Here is a 23,596-nt window from a genome sequence, read left to right on the forward strand (position 1 = left end):
ATATGCAAATTATCCCCCTGAACAGAAGCAGGGCCAGCCAACCAACTGCTCATGGCCTCTACCCCAGCTGGCACCACCACCCGATCGGCCCCCCTACCCCAATCAGGGGCAGGTCTGGCCCGCCAACTGCCTGCTGCCCATAACTCAGCCAACCCTGCCTGGCCCCATTCGGCCCCAATCTGGGCAGGCCAGACCCCACCAATTTGTGCACCAAGCCTCTAGTATATGTTTATTGGAGCCAGCAAAAGAGCAAATCACAATACTCAAAATTTCTGATTCAATTAACTAACACCTGGGACCACACTGAAGATTATTTTTCTAGGACAGTCCAAGAAAACCTGGCGTATTTCCAGACCTCAACTACCCTGTGCCTTTTTAATTATTACAAATAGGAGAAAAGTAAAGGTTGCAAGAAAAGATGTGCTTTCTTCTCAATGTAATCAATATAAGAAGGCTTCTTACAACATTACTAGAGGCCTGATGCACGAAATTTGTGCTCGAGAGGGGGGAGGGTGTCTTTCAGCCCTGCCTGCACCCTCTCCAATCCGGGCCCCCTAGGGGGATGTCCAACTGCCGATTTAGGCACAATACCTATGGGATTGGGCCTAAACTGGCGGCCGGACATGCTTTTCACAATCCTGGACCCAGACGGCTTTGCCCAGGCTGCAGCCATAGGCACAGGTGACCAGGACCGGGACCAGGGTGGCTTCACCAGGGCTCGGCTTCGATGGGAAGGTTGTCTGGAAGACATCCGGTCTAATTAGCCTATTATCCTTTTATTAATATAGATAGACTAGAGGCCCAATGCATGAAATTCATGCAAGGGGCTTGGCCCACATAGCCACGGTGGTTTGCCTCAGCCCCAGCTTCATCCAGAAGGTTGTCTGGAATAAAGTCCAGTCTAATAAGCATATTATTCTTTTATTTCCAATTAAGTGAAGAACAGGAAAAATAGGAGCCCTATGTTTTTCCATTTACAATTGATAAACTTCCCCTCTTCTACCCCTTTCATCCTGACAAGATACTTAAGTGTCTATTTTAGTGACATGTTAAATGAAATCTTATAGGATACTATGTCTTTCCCACAAAGAGAGCATCATCTGCATTCAACAAATGTTTAGTGTTGGCACACACAGTGTCAGGCACTTTGACCCTTAGGTTCTAAGCAGAAATAGTGAAAAAGTCATATTTTCAAAATCTGAGAAGTCTTTTAATATCAACTTGAAAAGAAGAGAAAAATTAGAGGTTTAATTTTCAAAATGAAACACTGGAAGTAGAAAAAGAAAGAAACTCACAAATCATTAGATATTTCTGAACTTCAGTTAAGGTTCATTCTAATTTCTTCAGTAATTTGTAAGTGGAAAGGCAGGAATACTAGATAAATAATCAGAAAACTGCCAAGACCAGGGAATTTTTATCTTTAGCAATGTCCTTTATTTAAAAGAAAAAAAATGATTTTAATACCTCTAAAAAAAGTAACTTTTGTCTTAGACTAAATTTAGAAGATAAAAAGATGAGTAATGAATAAAAAGTGAATATACAGACAGCATAGAAAGTGCTCACTAGTCATATAAACTCACTAATAGATAGTAAGGATTAATAAATCCTCCATTAAGTCATACTAGCTACAAAGAAATTCATACTTACACCCTTAATGAATAAAATAATAATGTTACCTGTCTTGTCAAATAAAAATTTATATATAGCTGAAACAAACAAAAAAGACCAAAATCAGGTTTGAGATTTAAATCATAAGTAAAAGAATTAGAGAAAATCTAAACAAGTTTTTTGAAGGAGTCAGTGGAGTAAGAAGGTTATTTATTACTGCAAGTCACCAATATATCTCCCTGAAGAGGAGCAATAGTCTTCCTAACTGATTTCCCAGCTTCCACTTTTATCCCATCCAATCATTTCTTCATCCAAAGTCAGATCCTTTATTAAAGTGAACAAAATCAAGTCTCTCCCGAAATTTAAAGCCATTAAAGGGCTTCCCACTGCCTTTGGCCTTAAAAATAAATGTGAACACTTACAAGTCCTTCCACAGTTTGGCTCCTCTTCAATTCACACTAGACAAGTGAACTTCCTTTGAACATCAAAATCTTTCAGGCCTTGATACAGTCTTTCTACTAGTACAACCATCCTCCCTAGTACAACCATCCTCCTTATCTCTAACCCCGTTTAATGGAGGTGATAGCAGAATGCAGTTAAAACATTGAGAAAATGCTTTAAAAAGTTGAAATTACCAGATCATAAAGTGAACAAAATTAAACTAGTTTGGAAATAGTTCCTAGATACTGAGAACTGTTTGGTTGCATTTAGTAAGATTTTAAAAAAAACAAAAAAAAACATATATTTACCATCTTCTTTATTCCCAAGAAACTACTGATCTGTATGTAAACTTTTAAAAACTTATAATAACCAGTTGATTTAAAGAAAGCCTCATTTACTATTTAATCCATAAGAAACAAGTAAGAGCCCTTAAGTCTAACAACCTTCCTCTGAAAATATCTAAGTCACATAGATAATAGAAAAACATGCACTCTTCTTCCAAAACCCAAACAAAACTAAGCAAAAAATTCAGATAAGTATATTTAATCTAAATCCTTCACATAATTTTAAAATATTTTCTCCAATCTAGCTTTAATCTTTACCTTCTAAACTGAAAGAAAAAAAATTAATACTTTAATAGTCTTGATATATTAATACAGCCTAAAACCTAACAATTCTGTTCTATGTTAATTACCACAAAGAATTATTTTAATAATATCTCAATAGATTTTTTCCTCCACAAATTTAATGAAACAAAACATACTACAGGCAATAATTTTTACTGTAAGAATTCACATTTCTCTATATTAACCAGTCAGTAGTTAATATAGTTTTTGAAAAGTAAAAACAGCAGTATGATAAATGTAACACTAATAGTTTTAATCAAGTATGATAAATGTAACACTAACAGTTTTAATCAAGATCAAAGTTACAGAAAATAATTAAGACCAGCCTCCTTTAGAAATATAAGTATCTATAAAGCAAACTATATTTAGTCCACGATTTTTTATCACCTTCACTAATAAAACTTTCACTTGAAATGTCATGTTTATACTGAAAACAATCCATGTTTACTTCAACAAGCAATAATTGATACTTTTTACTATGTAAACGATTAACTACTTTCTGATATGCTAGTACCTGTATCTGATTAATAAAACTAGAAAAACTCCTGTTTACTTAAGCTAATAATAAAAGAAACTTTCTGTGTTCAGCAGTATGACAAACAACCCAGGAGAAGTAGAACTGAAAAATATTAAATAAAGTTAAACTATTTACCTATTTTATTTAAAACAATGATAGATTTACAAGCAATTATATGGAATAACATAATGAGGATCAGGGAGACCCCATTTACTCTTAACTAGTTTCCCCCTAGTGGTAACATCTTATCTATAACTAGAGGCCCGGTGCACGAAATTATGCATTGGGGAGGGGGGGGTCCCCTCAGCCCAGCCTGCACCTGTCCAATCTTGGACATCCCTCTCACAATCCAGGACTGCTGGCTCCCAACCACTCACCTGCCTGCCTGCCTGATTGCCCCTAACTGCTTCTGCCTGCCAGCCTGATCGACACCTATCTGCTCTCTGCCAGTCCAACTGCCCCTAACTGCCCTACCTGCAGGCCTGGTGGCCTCTAACTGTCCTCCCCTGCAGGCCTGGTCAACCCCAACTGCCCTCCTCTGCCAGCCTGGTCACCCACAACTGCCCTCTCCTGCAGGCCATCTTGTGGTGGCCATCTTGTGTCCACATGGGGGCAGCCATCTTTGTGTATTGGAGTGACAGTCAATTTGCATATTACTCTTTTATTAGATAGGCTAATATAATAAAAGCATAATATGCTAATTAGACTAAACGTTCTTCCGGATGAAGCTGGGACTGTGAGGGAAGCCTAGGTCCCAGGTACCTGCTGGCGGCTGGAGGAAAGCCCAGGTCCTGGGTACCTGCTGACAGCCTGAGGGAAGTCCAAGACCCAGGTGCCAGAGGGAAGCGAGTGCCAGCAGCCGGGAGAAGGAAGGCCTACCCTTACACAAATTTCATGCATTGGACCTCTAGTAAAATTATAAAATTATAATAGAGGCCCAGTGCACCTGAGCTTGGTCTGTGGGGATCAGGCCAAAACCAGCTCTCCGACATCCCCCAAGGATCCCAGATTGTGAAAGGGTGCAGGCCAGGCTGATGGACCCTACCAGTGCACAATCAGGGCCAGGGAGGGACTGACGGAGGGCTCCAGGGCATGCCCAGCCCGTTTTGCCCATTCCTGATTGGGCCCTACAGGGCTGGGGAGGGATTGAAGGAGGGCTCCAGGGCATGTCTGACCCATCTTGCCCAATGGGGCCAATTGGGGCCAGGATCATGGAAGAGTTCCAGGGCGTGTCTGGCCCATCTCACTCAGTCCTGCGTGGCCGGATCCCAGCAGCAAGCTAAACCTACCAGTCAGAGCATCTGCCCCCCCCAGTGGTCAGTGCAGTCATAGTGACTGGTCGAATGGCTAAATGGTCAGACACTTAGCATATTAGGCTTTTATTATATAGGGTGATATTGACATTGATATAACCCACCAGATTCAGATTTCCATAGTTTACTTATCCTTATTTGTGTGTGTGTATGTGTGTCCACGTACATGTGGGCGCATGCGAGTGCATGTTAATTCTAAGCAATTTTTTTTCAGATGTGTAGGTTTGTGCATACATCACAATAAAAAACATGAAACCATTTCATTACCACATTCATCTCCCTATTTACTTTTTTTAAAAATATATATTTAATTGATTTTTCACAGAGAGGTAGAAAGAGGGATAGAGAGTTAGAAACATTGATGAGAGAATCGTCGATCAGTTGCCTCTTGCACAACCAACCCCCTCTGGGGATGTGCCCACAACCAAGGTACATGCCCTTGAGTGGAACTGAACTTGGGACCTTTCAGTCCAAAAACCGGTTTTGGCTCATCTCCCTATTTACTTTTAATCTAATACAGGCAGTCCTTGGATTATGTCAGAATCGATGTACATCGTTTCGTGGTTATGTTGCCATCTCCCACTTTATTTATTTTTTTAAAAGTTCCATCATTTTGACATATGACATATGTGCTTTATGTTTTTTATTACTTATTTACCACAAGTAAAGATCAGGAATTTTTATCTTTCTTTTAAATTCTCTTTTACTGTTTCAATTCATTACGCTGTGTATGTGCTCCATGTGAGTGACGTAGGTGCGTATGTAGGTGGGTTCCAACTTACAGCGAAAACCACGCGACGTTGCACCGTAGGACCTACTGTAGTGGAAGAGTCAACACGTTGTTATATCCTTGCTTCTGTTCTAATAAGTTAAGTATTTTTAAAAGAATTCTATTAGCTCACCTTGAATGCAATTACACCACTCAGAAATGTTTATATCCATCCTTCTCTTAAAGAACAAAGACCCTCAAAACCCTAACAATTATTGGGTTGTTACTAGTCCTTTATTTCTGAAACATCTGAACATGGGACAAAATTTTCTTACTAGTGAGCCACTGAAAGATACCAAAATAAGATTTAAAGGAGTTAAAACATAGGGTACTTTCTTTTCTTCAAGTTAAAAGCCACTTTCCCAGTGCCAGAAACTAAGGGCACCAGCTGGCCAATGTTTAGATTCAGGTCTACCCTTGGAATGGAAGTCTGGGATCAGAACATATGTAAGCAGAAAGCAAAGGAATTCAGAGACACAGAGACTTTAATAATAATGCTACAATTGTTACCCCTTGTCATACTAAGTGATGCATTTGTACACTGAGGAGACAGAGGGAAGGGACAGGAACAACAGGACAGAAGAAAAGGATGGAAACAAAAAGTAGTTGAAAGGACTTGGATAACAACTGCATCCATCAGAGTTGTTCTCAGTTAAGCAGCTGGCTGGCTGGTGACTCAGGGGTCAACAATTCTATTGTAATCCCTGGCCTTCCACAAAGTCTGAAGACCAATTCCTGGTGGAATTCACATTCTTTTCATTTAGCACTTCTGCCCACCTGACTCAATTTACAGTAAAGCACAATTTTGCTTTTTAAAAACAAATTAAGAACAGGGAACAACTGCAATAAATGTTTGAGCCCCAATAACACTGTAATAACTATATATGGTGCCAGGTGGTTACTAGAAATATGGGGGGTAGGGGGGGTGCCCACTTTGTAAAGTATATAACTGTTTAACCACTATGCTATGCACATGAAATACAAAATAATACTAAATGGAAGCAGTAATTGAAAAAACGTTTGAGCACAACGAGAATTTACGTATCTATAGGTGTTAGAAGTCTCATAAATCCAATGAAGAGAATTACAGTGATAATCTGATGAAAGTAATGCTCTAGATGCCACACAATCCAAGATCCATCTCTAACATTAGCATTTTTAAATATAATAAGCACTAATGACATATATGTAACACCTGAGGATAAACTAAGAGAAAAAGGAGCATCACTGCTTTTTACCAAACCAAATTTTAACTTTTAGCTTACTTTAATACTTAGGAATTTTTAAGTTTTTGTACACTATTTAGTTAATTTTATAATTATACGATACAGTAAAAAGGGAGAAGACAGGGAGAGACAAAAAATGAGACATATTACAAAAAAACAAAACAAAACAGAAATAATGAGTGATCAGACTGCTTAAATGAGGAACAGGAAAAATGACCAAAACCTGAGGACTGTTCATGGGAATAAAGGCATTTAATCCTTTCACAAGGTCAATGCCAGTGCTGAGAAAGATACTTGCAGGAGCATATTAACAGACATACAATAAAGCTCAATAGTTTTTCTTTTCTTTTTTTAATACACTTTAGATTTTTTTTTTTCCTTTTCTTATTGATTTCAGAGAGAGGAACGGAGAGGGATAGAGAGTTAGAAACATTGAAGAGAGAGAAACATCGAAGAGCTGCCTCCTGCACAGCCCCTACTGGGGATATGCCAGGAACCAAGGTACATGCCCTTGACTGGTATCAAACCTGAGACCCTTCAGTCTGCAGGCTGATGCTCTATCCACTGAGCCAAACAAGTTAGGGCTCAATATTTTTTATTAAAAGAAGTGACAGACACTGCCTGTTACCCTATTTTCTTCTCCCTTATTTATTTCACCACAAAATCTTAACAACTTTCACTAATAGATTGTAATGGTTTGGGATCCCCAAAGCTAACTTAAAAAAAAGGCTGAGACATATAGACAAACTACTTTAAGAGCCAGCTATGTTCTATATTGTTCTTTCTTATAAAAATGTTTTCTGTGATAATAAACAGCTTTAATCTTCAGGTGGTAGGTTTATCCCCTTCATTTGACATCTGTGTTAATATTATCTTGAGTTACTGAGAAAAACACACACAAACACAGGTGAAGTTTGGATGTGTAACATTTTTATGGCCATTGCAAGCTGGAAGCATGCTATTCTTAATTTATGCAATGGAGCCAGAACCTACAATTTATGCCTCTCGAGGCAACAAGAATCTCTGAGTAGTATTTCCAGTGTAGAACCTACACAGCTTCCAACAAAATCACCACAATGGTGATTTCTGGGACCCAATCCAGAACCACTCAATCAAATTCTCTAAAAGTATGTTCTTTGTCTGAGGTGCTACATTTTTAATAAGCATTTCTATATATTAAATGATGTGTAGACATTAGACATGAAAACAAGAATGTTATAAGCATGAAATACTGTGACCAACACAAAAGAAATATTTAATAATATTCTGTTCTCTGGAAATAAAGAAAACAAAGGATTATGTTTTACCCCCAGAGAAAGTACCATTGCAGCGGGGTGGCTTTTTGTTCTGGGTTGTTGTTTTTTTTATTTCCTATTGAGACCAAAGGGGGTAACTGATGGGAAAAAAAGAGTTTTAATGGTAGGTTACAGATAATCCCTAACCAGGGTTTCTACTTTAAACAAAGGTCATAGAAATGATTTAAAAAAATATTTCTAATATTAGTATTAAGAATTATTCCTAATATTGATAGTACTAATATTACAAGTTTTAAAACTCTAAATTTAAAAATTATAAGTATTAATTTCAAATTGCATATTTATCTGGTTTGAATGTCTATAATCCTGCATAGCCTCTATATGACTAATAAAAGCAAAAAAATAAATAAATAAATAAATAAGACCTGGGAGATAAAAATAAACTCATTTTGTGCATAGGAAATCTGGTATCAAACACTTAACTTGACCTGTAATCCACCAAAACTCCCCCAACGGATAAATCACTATAGATTTATAGCCAAGAATCACTGCCTATATACTTAAGTATTTCAAATTATAACACATGCATGTATAATATGTATTATATATATTACAATCTATAGGATTCTAAAATTTGGTGTGTGTGTGTTTGTTTGTTTTTTTCACTTAAACCTAATTTTACAAACTTAAAAGTATTTTACTTGAGCGTCACAACAATTTTATATGGTAAATAGAAATATATATTATTATTTTTATCCAACTCCTACTCTAGGCTTATAAAGCAATGTACAGATTCATACTTGAACCAAAACAGATCTTGGAATCATTTTTTCTGGTGGTTAGATGTGGTGTGAATCAACTACACTTGAGTACTAAACAAAAGCTCCTTGGCACTGCCTTCAGAGATTATTTCAGTGGGTCTAACGTGGGGCTCAAGAATTTTTATCCAGTACTCAAGGTGATTCTAATGCTGGGAAGTCCTCGAACCATAGCTTAAGACTCACTAATTCAATCTCAACTGAGTCCCAGAAAGATAAATGATTATTAGATCATTATGTGGTGTAGATGGGACTCAATCCCAGAGTTGTACTGTCATTTTCACTACCAACACCATTCATAAAACAAAACTTAGAAAATCTTTCTTCACTTAATTTTAATTACGGGTAAAACAAATTGTCATCAATTATCAAGAGGTTTCACCAAGCTGAACTCTGAAAACTGCTTTTAGGGGTAATAACTTAGTAGATAATGGTGTGAGCACGTACTCCAAACACATACTACTGTAACTTTTTCCTTCCTCTGGACATTCCAAACTAAGAATAACAGGAAGATGTGTCATACAAGTCAAGGTCACTATATACATAATCTCATTTAATCTATATTGTTCTATGAAGTAGATACTATTTCTGCCTATTTTGTGAAGAAACTGAGGCTTGGGTGGCAATAATTTGCCATGGAATATAAAGTTAAGTTGTCAGGCTAGGACTGGACCAAAGTTAAAAGCATGAGCTCTTACTTAACCTCTCTCACATACTGTGGACAATGTCCCTAAGTCTTAGTCACTGCCAAAGCAATAAATTTTGATATAATATTCTGCATCTTTCATTTGCTCTTAAGTCACTAACAACTCTATCCGGTTCTTATTTTATAAAAATCAATCATTTACCTCAGACCCTTCCTCTCTACTATATTAGTGTAAATCACACTCTACTGCCTCCCTGCTACTCATATTATTTCTCTGCAATCAATCAATTTTATCGGCTGATCTCAATGGTTTCTCTTGAGTAACTACTGCTTTCTTCCAAACTGTAATGACATAGCATAGGCTAAAAGCCCTTGATTAGGAAACATGTTTTCAATGATAATCAATCACTTTGTTCCTCTTATAGAATACTAGAGACCTGGTGCATGAAATTCAGGGGGGGGGGGGGGGGATAGATATGTCCCTTAGCCCAGCCTGCACCCTCTCCAATCCTGGACCCCTTGGGGGATGTCCAACAGTCAGACTTCCCTCTCACAATCCTGGATGGCTGGCTCCTAATTGCTCACCTGTCTGCCTGCCTGGTGGCCCCTAACTGTCCCCTCCTGCCAGCCTGATCACCCCTCACTGCCTCTGTGTGACAGCCTGATCACCCCTAACTGCCTGCCTTGTCAGCCTGGTCACCCAATCCTGCCCCTCCTGCCAGCCTAATCTCCCCCAACTGCCCCCCCCTGCTGGCCTGCTTGCCCCCAACTACACTCCCCCACCAGCCTTGTCACCCCTAACTGCCTCCCACACCGACCTGGTCGCCCCCAACTGCTCCCCTCTGTCGGCCTGGTAGCCAACTGTCCCCTGCCCCCCGCCAGCTTGGCCACCCCCAACTGCCCTTCCTGCTGACATGGTTGCCCCCAACTGCCCACCCCATGCCAGCCTGGTCATCCCTCATGCCCTCCCCCACCCCCCCACCACCACCAGCCTGGTCACCCCACACAGCCTGCTTTTTCAGTGGTTTGGTCATCCCTCACTAATCCCCCTGTCAGTTTGGTTGCCTTACGTAGCCTGCTTGTTAAGTCGTTTGGTTGTCCCTCACTGACCCCATTGTTGGCCTGGTTATAGGCAGCCATCTTGTGAGGGCATGAGGGTCAATTTGCATATTACCTCTTTATTATAAAGGATTGGCCATTGTCAATTTCTGCCATTTCCTATTTTCATCTTTTGAATCTCTCTTATTCTCATTTTCCAGATGTTTTCCCTCCATCTACCAAAGCTGTTTCATACCTATTTCCCTATCTGGCTCTCTCCTGAAATTTCAGTTTCATATAGAATTCCCTGTGCTAGTCCATCTTAGTGATTCACATGTGATCCCATGTGATCTCCTATGCTTTTCCAATTTCCTGGTATCACCATAATTTCACCAAACACTCTAGACCTAAGCTGTCCTATATAATAGCCACTCACCATATGTGCTTACTGAGCACTAAAATGTGGCTAATCTAAACTGAGTTGGCAGTAAGTGTAAAATATACACCAAATTTCAAAGACTTATTACAAAAAAAGAAAAACACTCAATAATTTTCATATTGATTACATGTTGAAATATTTTTAATATCCAGAGTTACAATAAATAAACTATCCTATATAATAAAAGGCTAATATGTAAATAGATCCAACAGTGTAGCAAAGGGAACAACTGGTCACTATGATGTGCGCTTACCACCTGGGGGCATGTGCGAAACATGGAGGGCACTGGCCGTGGTGGGATGGTGGAGCAGGTGAGTGGGGGCGACAGACCAAGGCGGGGCACCGGTTGCTGTTATAAGGGTGAGCCACCAGTGGTTGCTGAAAATTCTCTGCTCCTGCACACCACAGTCCTGCTCAACACTCTCACCTGCTGCCAGCACCGGCTTCTGCTTGCACCCACTGCCAGTTCCAGCCCTGCTCGCACCCACAGCCGGCCTGGTACCAGTCCCAATTACTCAGCACCATCAGTGGGTGCGAGCAGCAGCTGCCAGCCCTGATCACCCCTAAGGGCTTCTTCACCTCCCCCTGCTGCTAAAGGGTAACAGGGGCAGCAGCCACTGCTCACACCCACTGATGGCGCTAGCCCGGCTTGTACCTGCTGCTGGTGTCAATCCAATCGCTCTGCGCTGTCAGCGGATGCGAGTGGCGCAGAGGCCTTCAGCACACAGGAGCGGTGGTAGTGGGAGAAGGGCTGCTGGCAGGGGATCGGGGGCCATGGCGGGAGGGGCGGGCAGAAGCTCAGAACATGGGCTGAGACCCACCTCTGTGCCTACCGCAGCCTCATGGCCCCACAGTTCTTTTCAAGGTTAATGAGTTCATGCATTGGACCCCTAGTATTATTAAAAAATTAATGTTTTTATCTTTACTTTTTTTAATGTGGCTACCAGACAATCTAAAAGTACATTTTGTAGCTTACACTGTTCTTTTACAGCACTGCTTTAAACAGTACATCATTCTGAGCTAAACTGGCCTAATGTTCTCATTATATATAACACATCTGTCTGTCTATATAAAAATCTAAGCAACCATTACAACTGGTTGGCCTAACGACTGGTCGCTTTTATAGGCACTGACAACCAGGGGGCAATCTGCTCAATGCAGGAGCTGCCCTTTGGTGGTCAGTGCACTCCCACAGCCAACCTCCCACGATCCTGCCAGCTGGCCAAACTCCCGAGGTCCCTCCCCCTGGCCAGTGACCCCAATCGGCCCAGATCAGTACTGAGCAAGACAGCCCAGATCAGCCCCGATCACTTGCCAGACTGAGGAACCTCTAGTATATATATTGTATATAAGCCTAAGTGACCATTACAACCAGATGACTGGACAACTGGCCAGTAGTTATGATGCACACTGATCACCCGAGGGCAGACGCTCAACACAGGAATTGGTCCCTAGTGGTTAGTGAGTTCCTACAGCTAATCTCCCATGGACCCTCCTCCCAAGCAGGCCAGCCCCAATTGGGATTGGTCAAGACGGCCCCAATTGGCCCCAATTGCCAGCCAGGCAGAGGGACCTCACCCGTGCACGATTTCATACACCAGGCCTCTAGTGTCATATAAGAGCTTCTTAGAACATACCCACTCTATTTTTAACCATTGCTTAAAAGTTGTATCTTCCCATAAAAATATCTAAAATAATTAATCATCCTATATAATAAAAGGGTAATATGCAAATAGACTGAACGGTGGAATGACCAGTGGCTATGACATGCACTAACCACTAGAGGGCAAACTCTGACGCAAGAGCTGCCCCTGGTGGTCAGTGAGCTCCCACAGGGGGAGTGCCACTCAGCCAGAAGCCCAGAAGCCAGGCTCACAGCTGATGAGCAGTAGCCTAAGCCATCAGACAGACATCCTCTGAGTCAGACATCCCCTGAGAGCTCCCAGATTGTGAGAGGGTGCAGACAAGACTGAGGGACACTGTCCCTCTCCCCAACCCCTCCCCCCTAGTGCATGAATCTTGTGCAATGGGGCCCCTAATAAATAATATATGAATGCATTTCAAGGAACACTACCTGGAATGAAACTATCATAAATGTCTCCAAAGTGAGAACTACAAGTTAGGTGTCTAGTAAATGAGCTATTCAAAGGCATATAACCACCCTGACTATTCTAAAACTAGTCCTCTCCCATACTTGGAAATTATTCTCTGAAATTTTTCCTATTGTTCTCTTCTATGTACTCCCAAGTATATAGAAGTGCTCCCAAGAAGGTAAGACAATGGCTATCTCTAACATGGAAGAGGAAAATCCTAGAAACTATAAGAAGACAAGTATAACTTCTATTGCTAAAGTATCTATATGCAAAACCACATGTATATGTAATTCTAGGACTTAGAACATACATTTCGAAGAAAGGACATATTTAACAGCATCTGCCACAAATCCTATTCAACCAGATGACCTAAAGGCAGTGGTAGGTGAATCAGAATCCAACCATGGTCATCTAGAAGCATCTGGATCAAAGGAAGAAGTCATAACAATACTTCTTTAATTGTCTGAGCCAAGAGATACATTAATGACGACTTTCCTGAATTTGCAGAAGTGGCAATGATAAATCAAAACATGAGATGAAAAAGCCTGGCAGTCTGTTAATGTCAGACTGCAAAAGAATCAAGACAGAGGTTTCTGTTGAGAAATACTCTGTCTGAAAATATAAAGTACAATAAAATATAAGCTATCAATGCTTTAGGTCAACTACTAAGCATTCTGAATTATCCACGGAATCGAATACTCCATTAAGACATAATAAGAAGCTTTTTACATCAAGGTACATTTTACTTTTAAATGGACTTTACATAATACATTCAATGTGGAAAAAATAACATACGACTCTTTTTTACAGATGTAAAACTGGTAAGTAGGACACATTTAAGAAGTTAGCCATCAGTCATTAAATTTTACTTTTGGAGAATAAACAAATACATACCAAACCATGAACTTACGTTTTCAATGCTAATTCAAAGATGGAAATGGAAAGTGCGTGATCAGGTCTGCCGCTATGTGGGGTAAGAAAACATGCATTGAAAAAAAAAAAAAGGAAAGAAAACATGCATTGGAGAGCAAGCAATTTTTATCAATAAGGGCCCCTAATATAGTAGGCATTTGATAAACTGTTTTTCTCCTACTCTAGTCAAAGACCAACAAAATCAAGTCACAAGGAATATAAATGAAAAAGTAACAAGAGAATGAGCAGAAAAGAGAAAAAATGTCAACTTGAACATGAGAAAGAAGGCAATGTGAGCAGCAATTTAAAATGATCCCAAAAAGCATGAGGTAAGTTTGTCTTAAAAACGAAATCTTAACAGATGGTTAAGTAGGGGACTTAGTCCTCAGAATATTTATAAAATGAGTTTTTCAATACATATCTGCTCAATTCCACTGACACTGAAAAGATCGTACAAGGCTTAAAAGCAGCTGTTTCATGAGTTTGCTTACTAGGACTTACCCGAAGCATTTAGCAAGGCTTTTCATTACTTTTTTCTTTCACAAGTACTGATATACCAGCTGCAAAAATTTACCTATAATTAAATACACATCCATAAATGCATCAATACCTATGCTTGATGTTCTGCAAATTTTCCTGATAAAAAATGTTAACTAAAACCCTGACTTAAAATTTAAATTATTTTTTTATGTCCCATCAGGGGCCTTAGAATTTAGGTTTCGAAAAAAAGTGATGAGCAGAAAGTAAGTATAGGATAGAGTTAATTTAATTAATAATAATGTATTAACTCATTAGCATTTATTCAACATTGACCAAAAGGGAAGAAAAACTGTCTTAACAAAATATTTAATATCATAAAAATCCACAAGTATATGAACTACAACTTGCAATATAGCAAGAGAAACACCTTTCCACATATGAGATCTAGGCACAGGAGTACCAACCATATCTAAGTGCTTAGAGTATGCAAAATGTATGGAAATAGACTCCCGAAAAAACTGAATCATCTTTTTCTGTCCATGGGGAATCTGCAATCCATTCTGAATAGTGAACATATCAAAATTTTTGAAATTTTAAAAAATAAATTTATGCTTATTTGTAAGCCAAGTAATGAGAAATGTGATGAATTAAAGAATAGAAGTTTATGAAAAAGATTCCATAGTAGCTTATGAAAAAGATTCTAGCTATATTTATAAAGATATCTGATTATCTAAAAAGGAGTACATTCAAGGAAAATAATGGCACATATGCCCAGAGTCTTAACAAAAAGTAATGCAAAAGGAAGTTCATTAAAAGGGAAGAAGGAAGAAGTGGGTCTTCACGATACAGCCAGGAGAAAGAAATGAGAATAACTCAAGTGAGAAAAAACAGTTCTTGCAACTGAAAGATTTATGATAATTATCTATAATATTCATAATCGATAGAGAGTGACTTTACAGTCACTTTTACTAAAAGGTGAAACTTGGTCCCAGATAGTCCACAGGATGCTACATAGGTGGATACAAAGTCTGACATCTGCTCTCAAATTGCAAATGTTCAAACAAGAAAAATTAGAAGTTGCTTGTTAGATTCAGCATTCTGAGAAGGTATATTTTACTCAGACTAATTTTTTTCTTAAAAGGCACAGATGGGTAGAATTATTTGAGATTAAAAGTACATTTTGATTAAAGAAATACCAGAGATGACCAAGTAGAATATTAGAAGGAAGAAATAAGTCAACACTTAAATGCTATGCTGCATGAGAGTAAACAGTAACTAATGCCTGAATATTGAAGGCATGTCTGCATATTGAAGGTTTCCTTACACTTTAGACATTTTGCACTCCACTATTATTTTGCTTTGAAAAAAAACACTCACACCTTCCACACATACTCTCTTCTCACACTCACATACATCCTATCCTCCCACCCCTTCTCCACACATCCCTACACACACACACACACACACACACACACACACACACACCCTCTTCTCAAACATCCCACAATACCCTCACACCCTTATACATACCTTCCTCTTACACACCTCCACACACCTTCACAACTCCCACATACCCTCACATCCTCTCCTCTCATACATTCCTCAATCTTCAATACAGCTCTCTCAACCTCCATACCTATACTCTCCTACACTCCCTATACACATTCATACCCTAGTCAGAGCAAATAAACCATTCGCATGCCTACCCTCACTCTTCCTCCCCCATCTCTCAATACACCACACACTACCACTTTCTCAACTATCTAAATTTTATTTTTCAAGGTTCACTGAAGTCCTATTTTCTTTATAAAGCTTTCCAGACCATCTTGTCGCTGTGATTTTTTTTTTATTATTATTTTTTTTTTGGTCCTAGATTTCTTACTCAGCTGGTGGTTTAACTGGTTTCTCGCGTAACAGCACTTAAATATAAATTATATTGTAACATTTACTGTAGATTTATATAGAATTCTCTATTTAATTAGGTATAAGCATAGACCACAGCTTTGTTTTCTCTACAGGAACAAAGTAAAGGGGTATATCCCTCTTGAATGCTTGTTACCTTATACTGTATTCCTCTTTCTCACCTATTCTTGTCTAATAGTGCCCCAAATACATCCCTGGATCTCCTTCCATAGTCTTGCACTCATAAATTGGCTTAAGGAAATATGCAAAAGGAAAAAATGAATAATCAATCTCTCTTATGAATAAGGCAAAATCAATTTTTAATATTTTTATGAATAATCCAGAAAAGCATGTGTACAGCAAAACTTCCAGACTTACAGATTTCAGAAAGCAATTCTGGGAAGCAAGTTACCAAGCCAAAAGGGAGAAACTTGATTATGTTCTCTTAAAGGCATAAAATTGCAATATTAGAATACTTTTTAATATCAAAGGAAGAATAATAAAAACTATCCTTATTAAATTATTATTTATGAGGAAAAAATCTAGAAATCATCAAGGATATTAAAAGACAATGTTAGAAAGTACTGATATATCCACAAAGGGCAACATTTTATAATCCTTAGAAAAGAAACTAAAAAACAAAAACAGAAATTACTAAAACTCTGGGGGGAAAAAATTATCCACATCTGATACTTCAGGAAGATACAGATCCCTTCCTAAAAATTCTGAGTTGGTATTACCTCCCAGTTTAACATTCCACACGGGTTGTTACAGGAAAAAAAGGAAAAATAAACTCTTAAAGCATAGCATCCAAGGCTTCATTTCATTGGTACCCAACTTATTTTTCTAACCCTACCTCCCATTACATTTTCTACTAGTCCTATCCTGTCTAAAAGGAATAGTCAGCATATATATAAATATTATCATATTTACTGCCTCAATGCTCTTGCATATACTGGCTACTATGCACAGAATCTTCCCCATCAAAGGTTACTTGATGAAATCCTACCATTCTTCCCAAATCCAGTCAAATGCCACCACCACCACAAATATTTTTTATATATATATAATCAATGAGCATGAGCTGAGCAATAATAACTCTACCAGCACTGAGCCAGGCACAAAAAAAAATTCAGAGATGAATTAGACAAACCCCTTACAGATTTAATGTGAAGAGAGAAAACTAGAGGAAATGTCAATAATGTAAGAAGTACGTTAAGTGGATGAGTATGGCGCTAAGATAACACAGAAAGGAGCACTTAACAAAGTGCTACACAAGAAGGGTCCCCCAGAAATTGCAGGATGTATTAAATCCGTGGAATTTAGAGGCAAAACACAAGTATGTGGTACAAGAAAGAGATGAGATACTTTTTAGTGGTATAGGACCAAAGTAGAAGGCAGGGAATAGTAGGAAATGAAGTTAAAAAGGAATAGTCCCAGGGAGTACTGTACAGAAATTAAGAAGCTTAACCTCCCTGGCTGGTGTGGCTCAGTGGTCGAGAATTGACCTTTGAATCAGGAGGTCAGGTTTCAATTTCCTAGTGTGGGGCATGCAGGAGGCAGCCATCAATGATTCTTTCTCATCATTGATGTTTCTCTCTCTCTCTCTCTCTCTCTCTCTCTCTCTCTCTCTCTCTCTCTCTCTCTGGCTCTCCCTTCTCCTGTGAAATCAATAAAATATATATTAAAAATAAAATAAAATAATAATAAAAAGAGTCCAGGCAAGGAACAGTAAGGGAAGAACTAATACACTAATGATGGGAATGTGCAAGCAAGAAGAGACTCAACAAATAGTCAGAAGGTAAAATTTACAGGATTTAGTAATTTCTTAGATTTGGCACAATACTAAAGAAGTGTTAAAGATGGATGGTACCCAAGTCTCTGGCTCCAAAATATTTAAATTTAATCTTTCCCTTTCTATAAGCTCTCTCTTGAACCAACATTTCAAGCACATAAACATCTCAACTTTGTGTTCTTCCCATGTCTCTACATTTCTTCTCAGCAAACATTTCTTAAAAAGTAACAGATCACAGTTGGACCTACTTCCTCATCTGCATTTCACTTCTCATCTTCTACAACATGGTTTTTGTCTCCACCATTCCACTGAATGTCTCTTGCTAAAATTACAAATAATCTCCAAATTATTTGTAAAATTACAAATAATCTGACAAATCTAGTTGTGACATTTCAGGCTCTATTTTATTTGATCACTCTGTCACTACTGAAGAATCTCTCTGTACATTTAATACAATGACACTATATTTGTGTCTTGCGACATCTGGGTCTTCTCTACAAGCTCTTCCTCCTCCTCCTCTCTCTACCATGAAAATGAGAGAAGAAGGGGTGTGGGGGAGACAAACAAACATCAATCATTAGTCCACTTATTTATGCATTCATTGGTTGTTTCTTGTATGTGTCCTGACCAGAGATGGAACCCACAGCCTTGGTGCATCCGGACTATGCTATAATCATCCGAGCAACCCGGCCAGGGCTGGTTCTCTCTAAGTATTTTATTTGTATGCTGCTGCCAGTGTATATAAAATAATCATTCTTGTGAAATAGAAATTCACGAAAATTCAGAGAGGTAGAAGTTAAGGACTAACAAAAGCAGAAGTTTATATAGTATGCCACATGTTATAGGGTAAGCTTTTTGTACAGGCTTCAGATTTAGCTCTCTTTGAATATTCACTGGTTCAAGAAAAGTGGTTTAGAACACCTTCAAAATTCATTCTACTACAAAAAGGCACAAACTTTCTGGGGTCTGGAAGGGATTGGTACTTGAAGATACTCCAGTCAGCAGAGGGTCATGTTGAGCATTCTGCAGACAGAATTGTTTCAAATCTGCAACTGCCTGGGAAACCTTCACGCGGTTGAGCCCAGCAAGAGCTGTTGAACCACTTTCTTCACAGCGGTAACACTGGAGGAACCAGACATGGTGCACACAAGTGCCAGGCAGACTGGTCGGTAGCGGGTTGAGGATCCGTGGGGGCCAGACCTGGTTCTCTTTTTATTCTTCCTCCTGCCTTGTTGATTTCATGGCTATTTTTCAACTTGCTGAAACTCAAATCTCTCTCCAGCTCAGGTCTATATAATTAACTATTTATTTGATGTCCCTACCAGGAAGAGCCACTACTTTGACCTTGCAACTTATTGAAAACTTATGCCATCTATTTATGCTAAAGTTCTAATCTGATGAAGAACACTTCTACAGTCTTCAAACATGCAGTTAACATTCCTGAACAAATCAAGCCCTCCATGATCTGACACCCTGCACATCTCTGCAAGCTCATCCCATCGCTGCTCCATGCCCCTTAATATGCCTTATGATCTAGGTCTCATGAACTAATTTCAGTTCTTCAAACATGTAATAAATATTCATGTTTCCATATTAATTGTTTCCTCTGCATTTGTCTGGCCATTCAACATCAATGTTAGTTCCTCCAGTGTTACCACTATGAAGAAAGTGGTTCAACAGCTCTGGCTGGAGGATGGGCTCAACCGCGTGAAGGTTTCCTAGGCAGTTGCAGATTTGAACCAATTGACTGCAGAATGCTCAACATGACCCTCTGCTGACTAGAGTATCTTCAAGTACCAATCCCTTCCAGACCCCAGAAAGTTTGTGCCTTTTTGTAGTAGAATGAATTTTGAAGGTGTTCTAAACCACTTTTCTTGAACCTGTGAATATTCAAAAGCTCCTATAGTCCCTGTCTACTCAAAGTACAGAGACTAACAGCAGTGGCATCACTGGGAGCTTATAAGAAATACAGAACCTCAGGGCCACTCCAGGGTACCAAGTCAAAATCTGCACTTTAGCATTATCTCCAAGTGATGCATATACACATTAAAGCTTGAGAGGCATTGCTTTATCATAACCGCTACTACAATATAAACAGATATCACAGAAAAGGGCAAATGTAGCAGAAATAACTTTCAGAGCCTTAGTCTAAAATCATTCCTTTATATTCACTGCTTTTGACATAGTAGTAATAGATTTTGATATTAACTCCCCTGGTCTTACAGTCACCTTTCCCTCCTGATTTGATGCTAGATACCATTTTGCCAACTATGACATTGGCTCCACTGGAAGATTCTTATCCTCTGCCCTGAGGTTGTATGTCCTCAGACCTTAGAAATTCCATAATGGGTTGTTTCAATAGGGAGGACACCCACCAGGCTTGACAGACAACATAAAATACCCCTCCCACTTTATTCACCTGGTGAACTCCTAATCATCCTTCACAATCACCTCAAGCATCAGAGGGGAAAAACATTACCTGACTTCTTCAAACTGAATTAGGCCATCTTTTTCAGTAGTCCCAAGGTACTCATATAATGTGCTGCATAATTGCTAGTTTACTAACCATTCTCCTCCAAATAAGCAGTCTAGGTTAAATAGTATGTCATATTCCCAGTTCTGACATATACTTAATATTTACTGGAGCTCAAGAGGGAGATCAAAGCCAGATATATATATTTCTGGACACATACATTCAGTTAAAAACTAGCAATAAGCCCAACCAGCATGGCTCAGTGGTGGAGCGTCAACCTATGAACCAGGAGGTGAGGATCTGATCCCCAGGCAGGGCACAGCCAGAGTTGCAAGTCCATCCCCAATGTGGGGTGTGCAGGAGGCAGCCAATCAATGATTCTCTCTCAACACTGATGTTTCTATCCCTCTCCCCGTCTCCCTTCCTCTCTGAAATATATATATATGACAACTAATGAAAGAGGTGGGATTACTTCAACAGGGAAGGACAAGTAGACTAAGAATTCTTTAACAGCTGAACTCAGAAACAAAAAACTAAAAGGATGGGCAGAATGAATATTGAGGTGGTGAGGGTTAGTGGACAGAAAAACTGAGAATAAAGGCACAAAAAAGAACAGAGAGACAAGAGTATCACAGGAAAGTCAAGTGATAACCAAATATAGATAACAATCTTTAGATTAGACTATTAGAAAATCATTAAGTTTGAGGGAATTATTTCATTTACTTTGGGATACCAATGGCTGAAGAAGAAACAAAAGGTACAAATGTGAAGCCAATGTAGGATAGAAACCTTTCAAGAAACTGGATAGTGAGAGGAAGAAGGGAGACTTTCACATTAATTTATTCAAAACCCAAACTGAACACTAGAATGCAGTGATAAACATGAGTACCATAAATCCCTTCCCTCATGGTTCTGATACTTTTTTTCTTTTAGCAGCAATAAGTTCAGGAAGAAAAAAGCCAAGAAGAACTCAAAAGATGAGATCAAAGAGAATATGAAAAGCACTCCTCACCCAGTGAAGTTCTAAAAAATAATCGAAACCTTGAAAGAGAGAGAGAAATATCCCTTAATGCCTGACACTAATTAATTTTAGTAATTTAATGTATCAAATATTTTTCAATCAAAACACTTCATATTCCTTTTGCAAAACTGAGAAGCCCACAGAAGGTACCCTTAAAATGTTTATTGATTACAATTATGGCTAAATGAACTAAAGATACAACAATATTAGTTTTCCATAAATTCAGTCGCTTAAATTCAAACCAAATCCCTAAGGATTTATTACATTCTACTACTCATTTGCCACATTTCATTCATTTTTTTCCTAGTCTAACACATAGAAATGAGAGTTTTCCTTTTCTTCATATTCTTTTCAGCATCTTTCAGTTTTCTGCAAGCTAATCCAAAACTTAAGTTATAGTAAAAGAAAACTAAAGTCCTTGGATTTGGAAAAGCAAAGTATGTATTACACGTTTTTATCAATCTGTTTTATTCTGAACATGGGCAAGGGAACCATAAATCCAAATGCCAGAACCATTTATATTTATCCGGCATGTTCTTCTTCACTAATCCACAACAGGCAAAAAGTGAATAATAATGACCACTATCATTAAATTATTTTCCAACTATGAGTCAAAAGAATTTATATTTGTTTACTTCTACATGAGCAAATTTCAATTAATTCAACCTCTAAGAATCAAAGTACAATCATTTTTAAAAGAACTACATACTTTGATCATTTGATTCACTAATTACTCAAGTGGTGATAAGAGGAAACGAATTTTGACCTAGTTCTGATTCTGGATCATTGCATAACCAAAAGGACAACTTTTGTTTTGAACAAACAACTACTTTTAAATAAGGGGTGGAAAAAGTTTGTTATATCAGCTACATGAACCATGGTAGACCATTAGCAACACAATTTGTTAACTCAGCATTTTTTACCAAATCGTAAGTTTTAAGGGATCTCAGCAACAGCAGCTGATATCAGAGTGGTGCAAGGGGAAGCAACTTTGGCAGAACAGGTTCAAAGAAAGTCACACTGCCCTGGCATTAATAACACCAATTTTAATATACATGTCAAGATACTTGATTCAACAGAAAAAATAAAGTTAAGCCCTGCAGACCTTGGTTATAGCCCTGGCTCTGCTACTTACTTAGTTATATAACTTCGGCAAGTCACTGAATCTCAATTTCCTCAACTATAAAATGGGGACAATATTTATCTGACAGGGTAAGTCATACACATTATCACTAAAACCTAAAAGCACTTAGCTTAGAGCGTGCAATACGATATAGTGGTGGCTGTTAACAATGGCAGTTTTTACAAAAAATAATCATTAGTAACATTACTGTTTTACATAATGACTGGGCTGTGACATAACTTGCCATCTCCAATTTCGACAAAACAATGTAATAATGTAAAATTCTGGCACATTCGTAATGGGACTCGCCTAATAATGGCCTATTGGGAAAACAATTTTAACCATTCTTATCAAAAGCAAAAGTGGTCTGGGATGTAAAGTACAGCATAAGGAATACAGTCAATAATATTATAGTAACTAAGTATGGTGTCAGATGAGTACTAGACTTATTGGGGTAAATATTTTGTAAGTTATACACTATGTTGTACCTGAACTAATATTATATTATATGTCAACTATAATAGAAAAATAAATTTTTAAAAAAAGCAAAAGTGATTGAGAAAAGCACTTCTGCAGCAATAAAGGCAGGATTTACCTACAAATTTCTTTCAGCAACAATTAACATATGTGGAATACATGGATTTGGGATTGCCACTGAGCTATCCAATCAAGAGCACAACCACTTCTACCCTGGAATTAGAGCTGACTTTGGTACTTCCTACTGCTATATTGCCACTTCTGGCTCTCCCCTTCCCCTGCCAACCAGGGATTTCATAAAATATGGTACAAGGATTATTTACAAAGCAACTATCTCTATAAATGATTGCAAACATTTTTCCACTAAGGGAGGGAGATGGCAGAGGAGGATGGGTAAGCATTCTTGACTTTTACAAAAGAACACTGAACTTAAAAATCAGGGTTTAAGTTCTAGCTTAAACCAATCAGTGACTTCAGGCAAATCAGTGACTTCAGGTAAATTCTATTACCTCAATCTGAGTTAGAGAAAGAAAAAAAAATCATGAAACAATTCAAATAAGATAAAAGAGGAATCTATATCAAATTACATATAAAACTATAAAGCATTAATAAATGGAAGTAAC

The 23,596-nt window shown here is 38.4% G+C and overlaps 1 protein-coding gene and 2 pseudogenes across 4 annotated transcripts in view; 1 reads left to right on the top strand and 2 right to left on the bottom strand.

The window, feature by feature from the left end:
* The window catches only part of ACVR2A (activin A receptor type 2A), a 91,953-nt gene that overhangs the window by 48,684 nt on the left and 19,673 nt on the right, over positions 1–23,596 (bottom strand). The gene's annotated exons all lie outside the window — the stretch shown is intronic.
* Positions 18,586–19,086, bottom strand: LOC118709274 (annotated as a pseudogene).
* On the top strand, positions 19,503–19,768 carry LOC118709177 (annotated as a pseudogene).

This window comes from Pipistrellus kuhlii, unplaced genomic scaffold, assembly GCF_014108245.1.
Source record: "Pipistrellus kuhlii isolate mPipKuh1 unplaced genomic scaffold, mPipKuh1.p scaffold_m20_p_7, whole genome shotgun sequence".
In the NCBI taxonomy this organism is placed as follows: Eukaryota; Metazoa; Chordata; class Mammalia; order Chiroptera; family Vespertilionidae; genus Pipistrellus; species Pipistrellus kuhlii.